Genomic DNA, 17,096 nt, shown 5'->3' on the forward strand with positions numbered 1-17,096 from the left:
ATGGTAATCAAATTGGTTTTGCTCAAGGGCCAGACACTCAAGTGTTGGTAAAGTTGGTATAAAGTTTACGAAGTGTGAGCTGATAGGAAATTTACTAAATATAATCTCCCAAAGGATGTTAGTGAAAACTAGGTTTTTTCAGGACACGACTATTATTCACGTTACTCATAGAGTAAAAGTGTACACCAGATTCGTTAATTCAGATAAAATATAGCTTATCCAACTCATAAAGTATACATATATCTGTCAGTATGAACGTAAACTCATTTAACTAGTCTTAAAAGTGTAAGTATATATTTTATTTATCTACATAGAAAAACTTATGAAAACTACATAACAAAGCACTTTTCAATCGAACCTTCATTAAGAGATTAAAACATAATAATATTAATACATAAATTAATACATATCTTCAACTTAAATGAATAAAGGTCATTTTATAGTCGCGTTACTTGAGTATTCTCTCGTGTTCTACCTTCTAGTGTTGACTAAGGCCATTTAAAGACTGCGTGTAAATCAAATGCAAAGCTGTGCTTTCCACACAGCTTTTCGCTTTCAACATTAAGCCCTAGGCATTTTCGCTTCACTGTCATCCACTTTTGAGTTCCCTTTTTTCTGTAATTCCCAACCATAAATCCTTCCCTCTAGTAAGAAGTTAATCTTCATTTTCCTGCTGCCCCTTCTATTAAAAAGCCATGCATCAATGTGACCGACAAGTGAGAGGTATACCACTGCAAAAACCTAAGGCACTGGGAGTTACTAGTGGTTTTTGTTCATCCCCTCCTGTCAGGGCCTCATAAACTCAATTAGAATGAACGAGCTGGCAAAAGCACTAGCTAAAGTAGGGGCACCCACATGCAGATGCAGATGCGGAACGCAGACTAGCAGTTATAGATACATTTTACTGCTGGAATGTCGTTGCAAAGTCCTGGCAAGGTTAATCAACAGAAATACAACACTCATAATTAGAGGGGAAAACAAGATGTGGGAAGTACGGAATAACTAGGGATGCAAACAGAGTTGTCATGCTGCTTAATGTCAAGTAAATTCAAAAAGAGAAATACATATAGAATGGTTATTCTATCGTTAGATAAAAACATATAAATAAATATATAAAAAAGTATAATAATTTTGTTAAGGGACTTATTACTGCTTAAAAAAAAGGGAACAACCTTTTATTTTCCTTCATTTTTTTTTATTTCGAATGAAAAAAGTTGTAGTCAACACTAAAAACCAGCGAGGGGAATTGCAGCTTGTGGTTGACAACTTTTGATTAGGCAGGAAGACGTTTCTTGTTCCCTTTTCTCTGCGTTTTGTTTGCGCTCCATTTAATAATTTAATGGCTGCAAATTTGTTGCAATTGCAGGCGATCCTGTGGGAAGTTTCACTCGCTCTTCGCACTGCCGGAAATGAGTTCTTGATGGCATTGGCAGGGGCTTTAGGACCACCCAGAACCGAAAGTTTCAAGTGTCTGGTTCACTCTGCTAATTAAGCTGTGCCCACTTCTATGCTTCAGTTTTGGTTTCCGCATGCGAAAACCCCATTAGAGTGGACCAAAAACCCAAAACAAATTAGAGCTGCGACACTTGAGCACACTGCAGCCCCCAAATATTTGTGAACTGCCCACTTTTTGCTGTTTTCAATGTCAGACAATGCGCACGTCCGCTTTGTCTGTTGGTAATTTATGTGTCTGCCGTTCATCTGGGGTGAAACAACAGGAGATATACCACTTCCACTTCCTCGTTGCGTTGCTGCGTTATTTAACCATTTTAATTTACTGTCTGTCCGTTTTTTACTTTTGCAATTAGTTTTTGCGGCGGGGCATAAGCCCATTGCAATATTGCTCAATAAATACTGCATTGATCATAAACGAATTGGAAAGTTTTTTGTTTCGGCCATTAGTTCGGCGAATACATTTCGTTGGTCGATTGTCATTCACATTCGGTTTTGTTCTATTGCTTTTTGTTTGCTTATTTATTGTTAAACGATACGAATTTGCGGAGCAGAAACGGGAATACTTTATGTATGCTAAATTTAAGTTCCATGTTGCGGAGATAATGCAGATAGTACAGTATTGGCAGTGTTAAATATGTTTAACTAAAAAAATAAATACAACTACGTTTACATTTTAAACTCCAAATTGGACTCTCCAATATAAAAATATAATTTAAAATACTAAGATATTTGGTAAGATACTCACAATATTGTTGGCCACCAAAAAAAGCATAAACAGTTGTTACATATTTCACAGGAATGTTACAGATCTGAAATAAAAAACATGAATATTGCGTTATTTAAACTGAATGGGGCAATAAATTACTATTTTACGTTTTAATGACATTTAAATAAACTCTTTGTTACTTTAAATGTACAGTCCTTACAGCTTTATTACTAACACAATGGCCCATCAATAATACCTCAATTTGCCCTTAAATGTTTCAATATTATTGGGATTGCATCAACTCTGGTCAGTGTCAGAAGCCCATGCAAGTAGATTTCAAATGCCAAGGACATGGCTGATAGGTTCTTAGCCAAAGGCCAGAAGCCAAAAATCTGTGAAAATGTCAGAGTTAAGAGAAGTCAACTGGTCAATAGAAAGGGAAGGGCAAACAGGAAGCGAACCAGACCACTGGATGGGACTTTGGTCAGTGGAACAACAGAGCAATAACAAGTATTAACTAGGATTGACTTGCCATAGAGACCAGCAACTAGAAGTACTGGCCAGCAATAAAATGGTTGTTAGCACAACAAACACCGACACATGAAGAGAATCGAAAAAGGACATCAGTTCAATATATGTAAAGTGCTGAACAAAAACTATTTAGCAAGCTTTTATGCAGCCATACAGAGAGTATATGCGAAATTGAGACGACGAGGAGGTACAAGTGAATAAATAATTAATAACTTTGGCGGAGCAAATTGCCAAAAATTCAACACACAGAAAAATGGAAACACAAGAGCGACTACACGAGAGCGTTTATTATTTTCCCCCCTCACTTGTGGAAAAGTTTTAGCCCTCCGCAAAATGAGAAAAGCGGAGGAAAAGCCAGGCATTAGCCAAAAGTTTCCAGAGTTTATTTTATTCAATCTATATAGAGGATGAGAGAATGGAGCACGGAGGATTTATTTAAGTGGATTTAAATGCGCTTTGAGACTCGGAGAAGATTCAAAAGATTCACATTTCATTTGTTCGCTTGCATATTGAAAGTTCCGATCCAAATGCTTTTAATTACAGCAATACAAAACAAAGAAAAAATGACTATAATGGCGAAATACTCTATTAAGCCTTTGGACTTAGTTTAAAGTGAGGTTCCCTTAATTTAGGAAAAAAAAGGTATGCAGCAGCTGCTGTAACTAAAAGTTCGCAGCGGAAGTTGTTGATTTCAAGATGGGTTTTAAATAATTAAGTGCAGTCTAATTGGTTTCCAGTGTATCGCCTGAACTTAAAGTTATCTTCAGGGTAGCCTGGCTTAATTTCTCATCTGGACCTTTTTCTGGTCAAGTTCATTTGATTATCTAAATGATGGTAATTAAAATTAATTTGCATTCGGCTTCCTACAAGCTCGCGCAACACATTGCCCGTTAAATGGGGAAAATTAAAAGTAAATTGAAAGTGAAATTAATTGCAGGCCTGGGTGGTGCTCAAAGTCAAGTGGAGTTCATCAGAGAAACATGTGTATGTTGTTATACAGTTGAGGTCAAAATAAAAGTAGCGTTAGCTCAGTGTTTATAATTTAAGCGACACGAATTCTATGGAAGTATTCAGAAAATATAACTACAAAATAAGTCAAACTTCACTACATCGCTGATACGCATTAAAACCAATTAAAGAGACTACGACTTTATTTTTTACTTCATTTAGGATTATATTCTGTAGATAGCTATTGACTTAAGCATTACTGTATTCACGCTTAAAGTTCTTATCCCAGTTGCATTTAGCCGTCAGTAAATATTTAATGAAAGCATCGTTTCTTTCGTTGGTCTGGCGAACAATCGATGGGCCGAAGTGTGTTGGGTGCCCTGCAACATTCGCCTCATCATTTATCAATTCCATTTCAGTTAGATTGGATGGTATCATTTTTCTTTGCTCACAGATTTCGCACGCCCCTTTTCCATTCATTCCAGTCACTCAGCCAGCCAGTTAGTTTGAGTTTGTTGGCCAGTCAGTAGTCAGTAGCCTGCAGTCGGCGAAGTGACTGGGTTTTGGATTTCCGCTGCCTGCGACACTTGACACGAACCCAAGCCCAGTCCCCAACGTTCATCCATTCAATCACTCAGTTAGTCAGTCGGGCATTCACTCATTCATTCGGGCATTCGAACAAAGGAGATGCCTCTGGTCAGCCAACTGTTGACATTGCTAAATGAATGAACCCTAGTTAAGTTACAAAATTGCATGAAAAAAGAGGGAAGCGCACACAGGAAGGGAAAGTTTGCTGTCAGTTGCGATGAGTTTTTGCATGCCCTTTCTGGGCGCCCTGGAAATAGGTTTTCAAAGTTGAGTTGATGCAAATGATGTAATATTATCTAAAAAATATAACTAACAAAAAATAGTATCAAGTTCGTTCTTCTTTTTTATAAAACTAAAAGGTTAGAAAAATCGCTTTTAAAGTAAGGATTTGAGAAATATATACCACTCCATTGCCCGTGGTGATAAGAAGTAAACAAAGATGACAGGCGGACAGGTAAAAGGAAGATGGCTGAAAGGGACACAGCCGAGTGCAAATCAAATGCATTAAGCGCAACGGTAACCGAGAATACTCGAGTATCAACCATTCCATTTATCCATTTAGCGTTGAAAAAACTGCTGTTTCCCTCCACTCAGTTGCCTTTGTTTTTTTTTAGTTTTGGTTTTTGGTTTTGGCCCGGCACTTTGCACGTACCTGCAGTTGGAAACAAAAACCTTGAATGGGGGGCTGCAGCAGCGCAGATCCCATAAAAATGAAAATGGCCAAGGAAGTTGGAGATGGCAATTTAATTTCGACCGCAGCCAACACGAACATGAACCATGGTGGGAGAAAATCCAAGCCGAAGGAGACTAATGTAGGAGTTTTCCCGAGGAAACGGCGACCGAATTGATGGGTGGATATGCATTCTAACGACCCCATTTGGTAACCCTTGGCCCCAGTGCCCCAACTTTATTTGTTTGTGCTACATACCGACAGCCCTCCCCCCTGTCACATGTGCGTCCGATTTATCACTGAATCGCATTTTAACCACAGGATATTTGATCTTGTGCCATTTGACATAAGTCTTGGCCAGCCAGCTCCCAACAGCTTCCAGCTGCAAGTTGGGCACACATTTCCCCATTTCCACATTTCCACGTTTCCCCAGGGGGAGTTGGCCCGTTCGTATGTTTGTTTGTTTGCACCCTCGAAAATCAATAAACTGATAAACATATTGCATTGTGCGCTCGGAGTGGGTAAATTGAATCGAATCCCGTGCGGTCAGCTTACGGAACAAAGTGATCAAAGCCAGACTGGGTATCGAATGAAAACTAATTTTAAATTAATAGGGAAAGTTGAACAGCAAATCGATTGGGCAAGGCCATTAAATGGTGGGTAAAACAAAAATATTTGCACATTATTGGCTTAATTTCGGGGATTATCGTTCAGAGGAAAATATTTAAATCAAGGAAAAGGCTTCGAAAATGCTATATTTATTATGGTTTATTTTTAACAATTGATAGAGTATAATTAAAACGAAAAATTTGTGATATAAGCCAGCACAATGCTGATGCACAAAAAGATTCATATGGAATATGTTTTTGGTGGCACATAATCCTTAACATCTGAATATTTTATGTGTTTAAAGTATTACAAAATATATTGAGGCACCGCATTTGAATTCGTACTGGTAAAAGATGTATAATATGTATAATATATGTATATGTCTGTTATAACCTAAATAATGTGTCCCAATCTAAATTGTCTCAATTAATTAACTCAATTCAATTTGCTCAAGATGTACGCACTCAAATTAGTTTAATAAAATTAAAGTCAATTTAAGTGAATCTCCTTAACATGCTTGCAGGGGAAAGGGGTTAAAAAAACAACATGAAAAGCTTTCCAAGCATCTTATTTTAAAAATAAGATACGACTCTTACACAAATGCCAAGAAAATCAGGAAGGAGTCTCCTTTGATTATTTACCTTTGTTATTAGATCGCTAGCCTTTGGATGTTTGTGCCCAGCTGATAAAACAAAGCCAAACGTTTACTATAATAAAATATAATGATTATGATGTGGAGTGTAATCAGGGAAAATATCAATGATTCAATCCATGACAAGTGTTTGCGGGTCGAACCCAATTTGTTGCTTGTTTTGACATCATCAGTGGCATTTCGCATCCCATTCCATCCATACCCATCAGCATCATTATCGTTGGGCTGCCGCTAGAATTTTTATGAGAAAAGTGGCCCCATAATCATTATGTATGAGTGCCATTTACCCCCCACTTCCACCATTTCCAACATTACCACCGCCCCACCCACAGCTCTTCAGTAAGCATCCAAGCAAGACAATCATTATCTTTTGCCGCCCATCGAGAATCGAGCGCACTCCCCACTTTCGTCCTCTTTCAGTGCCAGCAAAGGGGGGGAACTATTTTCTCTGTTTTTCTCCCCTGATCAGCATTTGATAAAGTAATTTGTCAATAAAACTAAGGACGAACGGTTCACTTTAACAAGATATTGTCCAGACTGACAAAGATTAAGAGACTCGATAAAATGTATTTTTTTACACTTTACACATTTTCTCCTTGAAAGCCAAATATTTTTAAATAGTCACTGGAAAATGAAAAATTAAATTATTCATTCCCTCAAGGCGAATTGATTAATCATATAAAATGTTAATATTTCATTAATAACTTTTTCATTGACTGCTTTCCTGAATTTAAAAGCCCCCCGAGAATTTTCGTTTATTAACATTATGGCTGCCCTGTCATTATAAATTTAAAAAATACATTAAAGCTACAGGCATTGGCCGATGTTAACTCTTTGAGGCCCGCATGGTCAATGTTGTGTGTAAATTAGTGGTTAAGCAAATATTTGCTGCACAAAATAAGCAAATTATATATATTTATGTAGCCACATTAACAATTAATTACAGTTGCCATGCCAAGAGTTTGATGATGATGATAACATGGGCCATACGCCCCGTTGAATGCGGCTAATAAAATTTAAATATTGATTTATTTCCCTCGAGCCGCCCGCCCTTCGGTCATTTTTATGCCTTGTTCTTTCTTGTGGCTATTTTATGGCTATAGTTTGGGTTTAAGCTGAAAAATGGTACGAACAGGAGGAGTTTTCGTGTGTAAATCAGCATAAATCCTGTGGTTTAATTTGCTTACTGAATTGGGTCATTAGGGATGGTTTTACAGTGCCATTAAAAGCAGAAAGTAACCTTAACGACTTGGGCAACTAGGTTAAAGCGGCTTACCAACTCCAAAGGCGAACAGAATCAAAAAAAAAACCTGTGTATTTAAACGATTAACGCAAAGGTTCTCAGCTGCAATTGAAAAGGAACTTGTTAAGTATTCTCACACATGATCATCAATTAGAATGCCTGCAGTCATAAGCAAATTTGCGTACATCATCATTTATCATATGGAGCACAAATGCCTTTCTCCGCCCTCGAAAAACCCCCAGCTGTGACCATTGTGTGAGTGGTTTGCTCCATTTATGCCAGAGAGCCTCATAAACAAAAACTTTTGTATAAATAAATAAGGAAGTGAAGAGGATTTCCCCAAACGATTTCTCATGAATTGGAGTGACAGAAATGATCGAAATAATTCTACCGAACTTGTGCATAAATAATATTGAAGTAGCTGCTCAAAAAACTTTTTTTGTTACCATTTACTGTGACTTCTGTCGTTTATAATAATGATAGCGATGATGTCGGCATTTTTTGTACCGACTTCCGTAAAAGGGAAAAAATCAAAACAACTAGCATACAAAATGATTCCTTGGGCTGCTTTTACGTCATTTATCATTTCACTGATGTGTTATATTTCATCATTGGTACGTCTTCGGGAACTACAAATACCTCCTTTATAAGGATTTCACACGGTGAATATGCATTTTAAATCAGTTATTCATTTTTTTTAGATACAGGCACCATACATAAAATTAAAAATATTTTTAATGGTATTAGGATTTGGAACATCCATCGACACAACGAATATCCGATCAATCAACGGAACGCCATTTCATGCTCTGATTTTTCCACCCATACTCTAGTTTATTTTTAATTAATTTCGCTTTTGATTTATTATAAACATATGCTTATCTGTTGCAAATAAGCCCATATATCTTTTTACCATATTATTAATCAGTCATTTATGCTCCAAATGTCTGGCAGAGACGCCTGGGCTTGGCCAAATAAATCGCAGGGATTTCAAACTCATTCCGCACATATTAATTAACAGTCTGAAGAAGTCCATTGTCATAAAATGCTCAGACATGCAAGCAATTTGTATTACGCTTTGGGTGATTTTGGAATGGTAAATGCCTCGCCCTACAGAATTTTATTGCCTGGGCGCGAAGTTTGTTAACCTTCTATAGATAAAAAAAAACCCTTTTTTGCTGGAAGGGGAAAGTTTACTTTCTGCCGGAAGTTGTTTTCAACTCTGGGCTTGGCCAGACCCATTCTCCGTTCTGGCGCTTCTCTAAGCCATTTGTTTTCGAGGTGGCAAGGCACACAGATTAGCAGATTTATGCGAAGATTTTGCACTTGTTAAATGCTCGGTTTAGGCGCTTGTGTTTTCTTTCAGCCCTACATCAGTGTATTTTAATTAAAATTTGTCCCTTTTCAAGTGCGGTTTTCATTAATTGAATTAAAATATTAACATGATTAATAATTAATAAAGCAAAAACGGGCTTGTTCTGCTTTTTCTACCAGCTGTATTAGCGAATGAATCAACAAGCCATTAAGCTGTACTATTAATTTCATTCAACTTTATCCTAGATTGTAATTTACTGGAAAATCTGAAATTCAACGCTTTCTACTTTCCCATGATTTGTTTCTCAGATTAATCCGAGACCCTGATAATATTTGCCTCCATTTTAATTTGTAATTTTTAATCATTTTTCCTTGAGATAAGGTTCACATTTATCCATTACCAACGGACTTTCGATCGAAATTGGTTTTGATACGCTTCCACTCGTCATTATCAGAGGAGGCTGCGCCCCGACATACACAAACTTATCGAACAACTATAGATCATGGGCTTAATGGCAGCTCAGAGATATCGAAGAAATTGAACGGAATTTGAAAATATTTATCATGCTGTATTAATCAATTTCATATGCCTCAAAAAAAGTGGGATCGGGTCGGGCAACGGGGATTGTCTAATAAAAAGCTGTCTAGCATTTGATAAACGCGACCGATAACAAAACGACACACGGAAGGTTTGCAGCACCCGCACGAGATGAGTTCAAAAAAAAATAAATATATTTTTGGGGCAGAGGCAACTTCAGCGGCTTCTTTGCCTTTTTTTCGGTTGATTTTCTTTCCTTTCTTTCTCGGCCAAACATATCGGTTAGGCACGCTAACCGAACGAACCCGAAATGTGTGGGGAAACGGGGCCAAACCCAAAATGAAAACAGTGGATACAAAAACAGCGGTCCGAAAAAATTTCAAAAAGTCATCATTAACCATTAGGGACGTCATCGATTCAATTCGACGGGGTCGATGTCGTGGTTGGTGCACCTAATTAATTGTTAATTAATTAACATAGATACAATGTGCGTTGTGTGTTTGGCAATGGCCGAAGCCAAACATTTTCACGGCGGCTGCTGTTTTTGTCATAATTTTTTCTCAGTTCTCCTTCTTTGTTTTTTGTAAAACGCATTCAACACGCACTGGCGCCGAACAAATTCAAATTCCCCAACAAAATGTCGAACAAAACGCAGCGAAAGAAACAAATATAGAAATACATTTGCGTGAGCCACCTTTTGTTTTGGCCCAAAGTAAAGAAAAAAAACGTCACTACCAGCGGACGGACGCTGCACGCGACCAAAACAGCAAATTAAATACCCACAAAAATCCAAAAACAACGGCCGGCGGTCGCTTGACCACAACAAAAATACGGCCCAAGGGGACCGGATCCCATATCAACGGCCAAAAATTATTTGGGGTCACTTTTTCTGTCGGCCAAATGGAGTGTTTGGTCAAGTGATGAGCAAATTAGCTGAAATTGAGCCGGTGGGCAGTTAAATTAAAAAATGCTTTGGGTGGAAAGAGGGTTCGACAGGTGACTGCTTGAAATGTGTGTCAATACTTTCAGTGGATGAGTTTTAGTGATGATAAACATTTATTCGGTTTTCTGTCAGATAAAATTGCTGTCTGATTTGAATATTAATAAATATCCTTATGAAGAAGGCGAAAATTTGTATCTAGTTATATTATTAAGGAGTATTTTAAAACTCTTGTATACGAAAGCAAAGAGAGTCTATTATCAGCGGTAATAAAAAATAAATATTTTTTATGTGCACGCATTTTTTCTCCAAGTGCTTCTTCACTTAATTTGCTATTAGACATAACTGTGTAATTAATTCTGGCTCAAATTACATTCACACTACGGCGTTACCTCTTAAAAACAGAGATTGCTCACTCATTACTCAAACCAACTTCCTCAATCCCGAATGAGGCAAAAACTGTATCATTAAGATCATTAGTACAAAAACAATCCGTATGAGTTTGTACATAAAGTCATTGAAGTACATGCAACATCAGAGTATGAGGCACGCAACATTCAAATCAGAGCCAAAAACCAGTTTAAACATTATACATAGACACATTTTTAATTGAATTAAATGATTCTACGAGGAAAACTACAGCTAAACTCGATACAGTCAAACAGTCCTGTTGACTTACTTGTAAGTAAGAAGTTTTAGTTTTCAAAAATTTTAAGCAAATTTACGTGTTCCCATAACTGTAAGTATGGCCAGAACTAGACGCTAAAATCAAAAGCCATCACCGCAATGACGTTGATTTCCACGATATCCAACAGATACATGTGCGGCCAAGATACATATACATGTGTGCGAGTATCTTTTGTGTCCATTCAGGGGACTGGCCCCTCTTACCTATCTAGTTATTATTGAAATTAAATTACCCTTAATTGAATCTGAAATGGTCAATAAAATCGCATGCCGACAACTATTTCGTTTCGGGCTTTGATAGGCTCCGCCATCGGCAATCCCTAACGTTGCCTCAATTTGTATTGGGTATTTCTTTTTTTTTTTAATTTGCATATGCATGGCAAAAATTTCATTTTTGTTTTGTTATCGTTTACAATTTGTTTCCCCTTTTCTTCGGGGCACGGTTGTTTATTTAAACAAAATGCAAATTGAATTAATTGTTGTTATTTCTCTTAGATCGGTTATCGCTTAACGTAGCAATTTGTCTTTGTCTGCGATAGTTGGTGATATAAATCTTTAAATTGCCGCATTTTTGGGTTAACTGGATGTGGAGGTGAAGACAAAACGGTTTATTCCGGTTTTTTGAAATTAGTTTTAGGTAAGTAAAAAGGTTACCATAGGTAATTGACTCTTGTGCTTACTGGCTTAGTCAATCTCAACACAAAATAGTAAGCTTTCTACCAGCAGTCTATTTAATTTTGTATATAAATAGCACAAGCGAAATAATCGATACTCTCATGCAATTAATGGCCACTCGGATACTTAAGCAGCATTCTAGAAATTTTTCCGTACTTGATAAAGTTTTTCTATCTTGTCGGATCTGTTTTATTTTTATTCGCTTCTTGGAAGCTATCGCTCCATAAGTTCTTGAGCTACTTCAACCACTTTTGATTCCAATGGATTTCTCGTGGCTTCTAAGAGCAGAATCGTTCTTTATTGTAGACGAATAGGACTGAACGCTTATAGCTCTAATTACCTAATTGATCGATCTATTTCTCTGGCCCTCTGTCACACTTTTTTACGTCGGCTTAGTGTCTTCCGATAATTGCCCGACTCGTTAGGCAACTAATTCCACTTCAATTTCCATTTAAGCACTTAGGAAAATGCCCGTTTCGTGCTTTTCACATGAACAATTGACGGCAGAGTGAGGAAGATCAGTCAGAGTCAAGCTGACAGCGCAAATCAAAGCCAAATCAAATCAGCGACAAGTCAAAAGCTAATTAACTGAAAAACGCGCGCAAAGATTGACTAAGAAAGCAGTTCAACGCAACTTCTCGTCGGCCAAGACTGATGATCGTGGCGAGTCAAAAGTAAATTACATGCGAACATGAAAGGTGCATATAAAACATGCCAAACAAATAAAGCTCGGCTCTGGCAAACGAACAAACAAACAAACAACCTACAAGCAGCCAACAACAACACAGCAATGACATTAAGCATTTAGCCAAGGAGAATCAGCGAATTGATGATCAGTCAGTGATCTGTGTTGGCCCCAATGGAGGCTCGATTGGGTGCTCCAAGTGGTGGTTGCTGTGGTTCCTCATGTTATTATGTATGCCAAACAAAGTCACAACAAGTTGACGACATGAAAAGAGGCTCGGATAAATAAATAAATGGCCAGGACCATGAGATCGAATCGGAACGTAGGATCGTTCGATCCCATAGATCGACCGACCAGCTCCACTTGGCCATAGTACATCTGTGCTGCATAGTTTGGCGTGCCTTCAATCAGGCGGAATGCTTGACTGCACAGGGAGAAACAATTTTGCAAATCATGCCGTTAAACATAAATATTATAGAAATATTATCAATTAATGCCCAGGTTCAAGATTATTTCCCATTAACAAAATATGTTTAAAAAAAGTTTACAGGTAAGTTTATTCCTATATAAAACACAACTTTCATAGACTTTATTTCTAACATAACATGGGCATGTTCTTGAAGTAATTTCTATAATTTCAATTCTATTAAGCTAGTAATAAAGTTAAGCCCTATAATTTAAACAAAGATGTACATTTAGAGTCCTTTACCGCATTTGTCCACTTTGTGACCGTAATTTGAGTGTATAATTTTGCTAGTGCTTCCCAGGAAACTGTTTAGCGTTTTTAAAGTGCTCTCCTGGCACAAAACATGTCTGAGATCTTTTGACCATAAATCCAAACGCAGTCGAGCGGGAGGAAGACAATTTAAAAATTGTCTAAGTCGAAGGCAGTGCAGCGTAGAGTTCCTCTTTCCAATGCAGAGGTAAAAAGTACCCACAGCATCAGCTTCAGCTTCAACTGCGATTCCAGTCCAGCCATAAAAGGTCACACACAGCATTCTGGCCAAACACTTGTGAACCCGTTTAGCCTTGGCCCGTTTTGGGCGTCTGGGGCTGGTAATTGCCCCAAGATTTATTTGCACGCCCCCTCCGAATGGCGGATTCTGTGCTCTCGGTTTTAGACTCTGGCAAAAAGCATTCTTTACCGGTCTGTGTCTCTTTTGGGCACAGATAACTAACTTGCCACAACTTGCCAGCTCTTCGGGCCAAAACTCGAGCGTGACTAGTCCTTTTCCCTCTTACCAATGGCCATAAAGAAGAAAAAAGATTCTCACGAGCCGGGCCTCTCAAATTGGTTGACAAACTAGCCGGGCCTGCTCATATGTTCCAGTCCATTTGCATATATCCGCTGCAAATCCATGCCTTCCTACCTTTCGGCCTAAGTAATTGCTTTTGTGGCACGTCTTTAATATGTTTATTGGCCCATGGAGATGGAGATGGAGGAGTCGAGCGAACGTGCAGCACCTCGGGGGGACTTTTCGACTCGATAAGGGGGACATTAAGTGGTAGCCAAATCAGTTTATGCTCCCGCCACCGAGTTCCTCCCAAGATCCCCATCCCCATCCGCATCCCCATCCTCATCCTCACCGGCTATTCATAAGTCGTGGCGAATTAGCTCTGGCATTGACTTTGGCATCTCCGATTGTGAGAGAATGCCCAAGGAGGTGCGGGTTTGAATAGATCTCGGCTTTTGGGATTATTGAAATATTCTACGAGAAATTTCCGAATAATTGTAGGCATTATATTGGGTGAATTGAATGGCAAAGTGCAGGGTCTCTGATTTTGAATGGGTAATTAAGTGTTGGCTTACACATAATTATTTGCGGTTAAGCCAATAATTGTTTAGTTTCTAGCTAAAATGCAGATATGCTTGTGAGCTGGGATTAGGTTGAATGAATATGAAATGAAAATTTATAAAATGTTTGTATCAGCATAATGTTCAAAGCTGATGTTTATTTTTTTCACAACCTTTATGTAAACATCAGTTCGTTTTTGATGTTGATACGCAACCTTCGCTGTTCACATTTCCAGATGATTTTCGCAGTTCTTTCGACACAACCCGCTTAATGAACTCGAAAACACATTTTAGCATGAGACCGAGCCTTGCTGAAAAAAGTTTCGAATAAATAAACAGCCACATCCTCTTTCGAGTGGCCGAGGGCTAAGATGGGGAGCCAACCCCTTTGGCTGAACTTAATTAAAGTCGGCAAAAGACGCCTGCAAAAATTATGAATTCAGTTGATTTATAAGTAGAGCAAATGCAAAAAAAATTCGAGGGACAAGTGACAATCGGCGACAATTCCTCATCCTCGCAGAACGAGGGGAGAACTCAAGCTGCGGCAGCTCAACGTGATGAGCAATTGTGCAGAAAAAGTTTACATGGCCGCCGTAGGGGGGTAAGACTGTACACGGGGGGCAGACATTGACATGAACTGCCAGCTAATCGACGGCGAAATAAAAAACAAAAACGTGAGCCCGAGTTGGAAGCCACTTCGGAGATGCTCCGACAAGGCGACCCATTTGTTGTTTTCACTTGTGCACCATTTCACAGACACTTCACTTGCCATTCCAGTGGGATGCGGAGGGGTCGAAGTGCCCCAGAGTTCAGGGCAGTAGACTCCAGCGGGGGCGAAGAAAGCGGGGTTACAGGGGCACGACATATAGGGGCTTATGTTTAGAATACCCTATAAAACGGAAGACATTTTAACATCTCACCCCAACTTGCTATTATGCCTCAAATATGTTTACGACTAATAAATTTAAGTGAATAATTTCAGTTTGGTTTCATTTTAAATTTATAATTATTCAAATTAGACAGCCATTTATTTATAATTCAAAATAACTGCGTTAACTCCTATAATACATGAAGATTATAATAAAATTATTTAAAAAGCTCATCCAGTAACTAACTTTCATATCAGTAAGTAAAGCTATTATAGATTATGCATGCAGACATGAACTTCTCAGAAGCAAAAGCCATTCAGTTAAAGTTTATCGGAAATATAAAACTTAGCCTAATTTATGCTCGTTCACGTAAAGAGTATCTGACAGTTCGCCTACGTTTGCCACCTGCTTTTGCTTTTGCTTAGGACTCGGATTTGTTTTAGTTTAGCTGTCGCACCGCCTCCAAAGAACATTAAACGTGCATGTAAGGCAATAACTACTATTACGACTAAGACTGCGACTATGGCCCGAGTTTTTGTCTCCGTCTATGCGGCTTTTTGTCTGCAGCTTCCTGCTAGTTTTCCTCCTCTATTTCCACAAAGATCTCGAGGTGAAGCTGGAGAGCTGAGCTCAAGATGAAGTTGAGGCTGAAGCCAAAGCTGGAACTGCCGCTAACGATGTATTTATGCCAAACGACAAACTGTGGGAACAAATAAAAATTTAGCAAATGCCAGACACTGAAAGACAGCGAAAGAGGGACTGGAACATAAGAAGATGGGGCATTGAGAATCATCCGATTGTGGGTTGCAATATAGTACAGTATCTGATGTGAAATATACGTAATCTGAAGATGCTTTTCGGTTCCATTTTGGAATAAAGACAGCTGGAACCTTGCGGAAGAAGTTATCGCGACCATTAATGTCAAAAATAGCAAACTGTCAATATTGTTAAACTATCTATAGTGCAATACTTTAAGTTATCTTGTCTACCACTTGTTCTCCCCCATTTTCGCTTACTTGACATTTGGATTGCATTCTGTATTGAATAGACTTAAAAACTTTTGAAAGACGCCTCTGGCAAACGTATTTTATCGAAGGCATATTTCCCACTGTCATTTGTTGGTGCTGTTTTCTACGAAAAAAGGTTGTATAAAATTCAACCCACAAATCGCTCGTCACGTTTTTCGCGCGCATCTTCATCATCGTCTTCCGCTATCCAGCTTTTCAGATCCAGCTTTATTTCGTATATCATTCCATTTCGGTTAACCATTTTCGCCGTATTTTTCGTCTGTCAATTCCAGAGACAGTAATCCAAAATACAGCAACGCAAGTGCTCGAATCTCGAATGCCCTTGCCATTAAATAATGCCATTCGCATTGAAAAGAAAAACTGTCAATGGAGAGACAGTTTAAGCCGAAATGATACAACTATGTAGCGGATTAAAAAACGTATTCTCTCGTGACACCCGATTATTATTGCTATTGCCAATTATGTCTTCCATTGAAGTACTGTTAAGAATCACAAGAATATTGCTCAATTTAAGACTAAATTAAAAATAAATTCTTGAATTTTTAATAGTTTCTTTCTTATATTGCGATTAACTGAAAGATGACAACCACTAGCTCCTTCAAACTGCGAGCCTAGCCAATTTAACCCATTTTAAAGCCGCGAAAATACAATTCGAGCCAAGTGTATAACAACAAACACGATTTTTGCCTTGGCAAAAGGTTAAATTCCTCGATTGCCTCTCGAGCATTAAGCTGGCAAATGCAAACACCGAAAAACGCTTTTCATTTTACGAGTTACAGCTTCTTCAAAGCTCCTCCCAATTTTTTACCATATCCACCCAATTTGCGCTGGGAAACATTTTCCTGTTTTTGCTGGCCATAATAGTAATAGCAAATTGCGGCAATTGCATTCATCATTAGGCGCCACTTTTTGGGCCTGGGCTTAGATAAAAGGTGCTCTTAGCCCAGTGGACTCCCCCTCATAAATGATGTTTTTATGAACGAGCTCACATTCTTGCAATTTGCGCCGAGCGTCGGATTGAGTCAGTGATTTGTTGCAGTTATCAGCATTTTTCATTTTCAAAAGCGCTCGCGATCTGTTAACAGAGACACATCATCAACAAGGAGGTACTCGGAATGGAATGGCTAAGTGCACTGAGAAAAATTATGAGCAAGTTCAATTGG

The 17,096-nt window shown here is 38.4% G+C and overlaps 1 protein-coding gene across 1 annotated transcript in view; it reads right to left on the reverse strand.

Annotated features, from left to right (window-relative positions):
- CadN (Cadherin-N) overlaps window positions 1–17,096 on the reverse strand; it is a 131,288-nt gene that overhangs the window by 112,039 nt on the left and 2,153 nt on the right. Inside the window, exon 3 of the mRNA NM_165227.3 lies at window positions 2,201–2,264. The gene's annotated coding sequence lies outside the window, so the exon portion shown is untranslated. The remainder of the gene's footprint in view (window positions 1–2,200; window positions 2,265–17,096) is intronic.

This window comes from Drosophila melanogaster, chromosome 2L (genome assembly GCF_000001215.4).
Source record: "Drosophila melanogaster chromosome 2L".
NCBI classification, from domain to species: Eukaryota; Metazoa; Arthropoda; class Insecta; order Diptera; family Drosophilidae; genus Drosophila; species Drosophila melanogaster.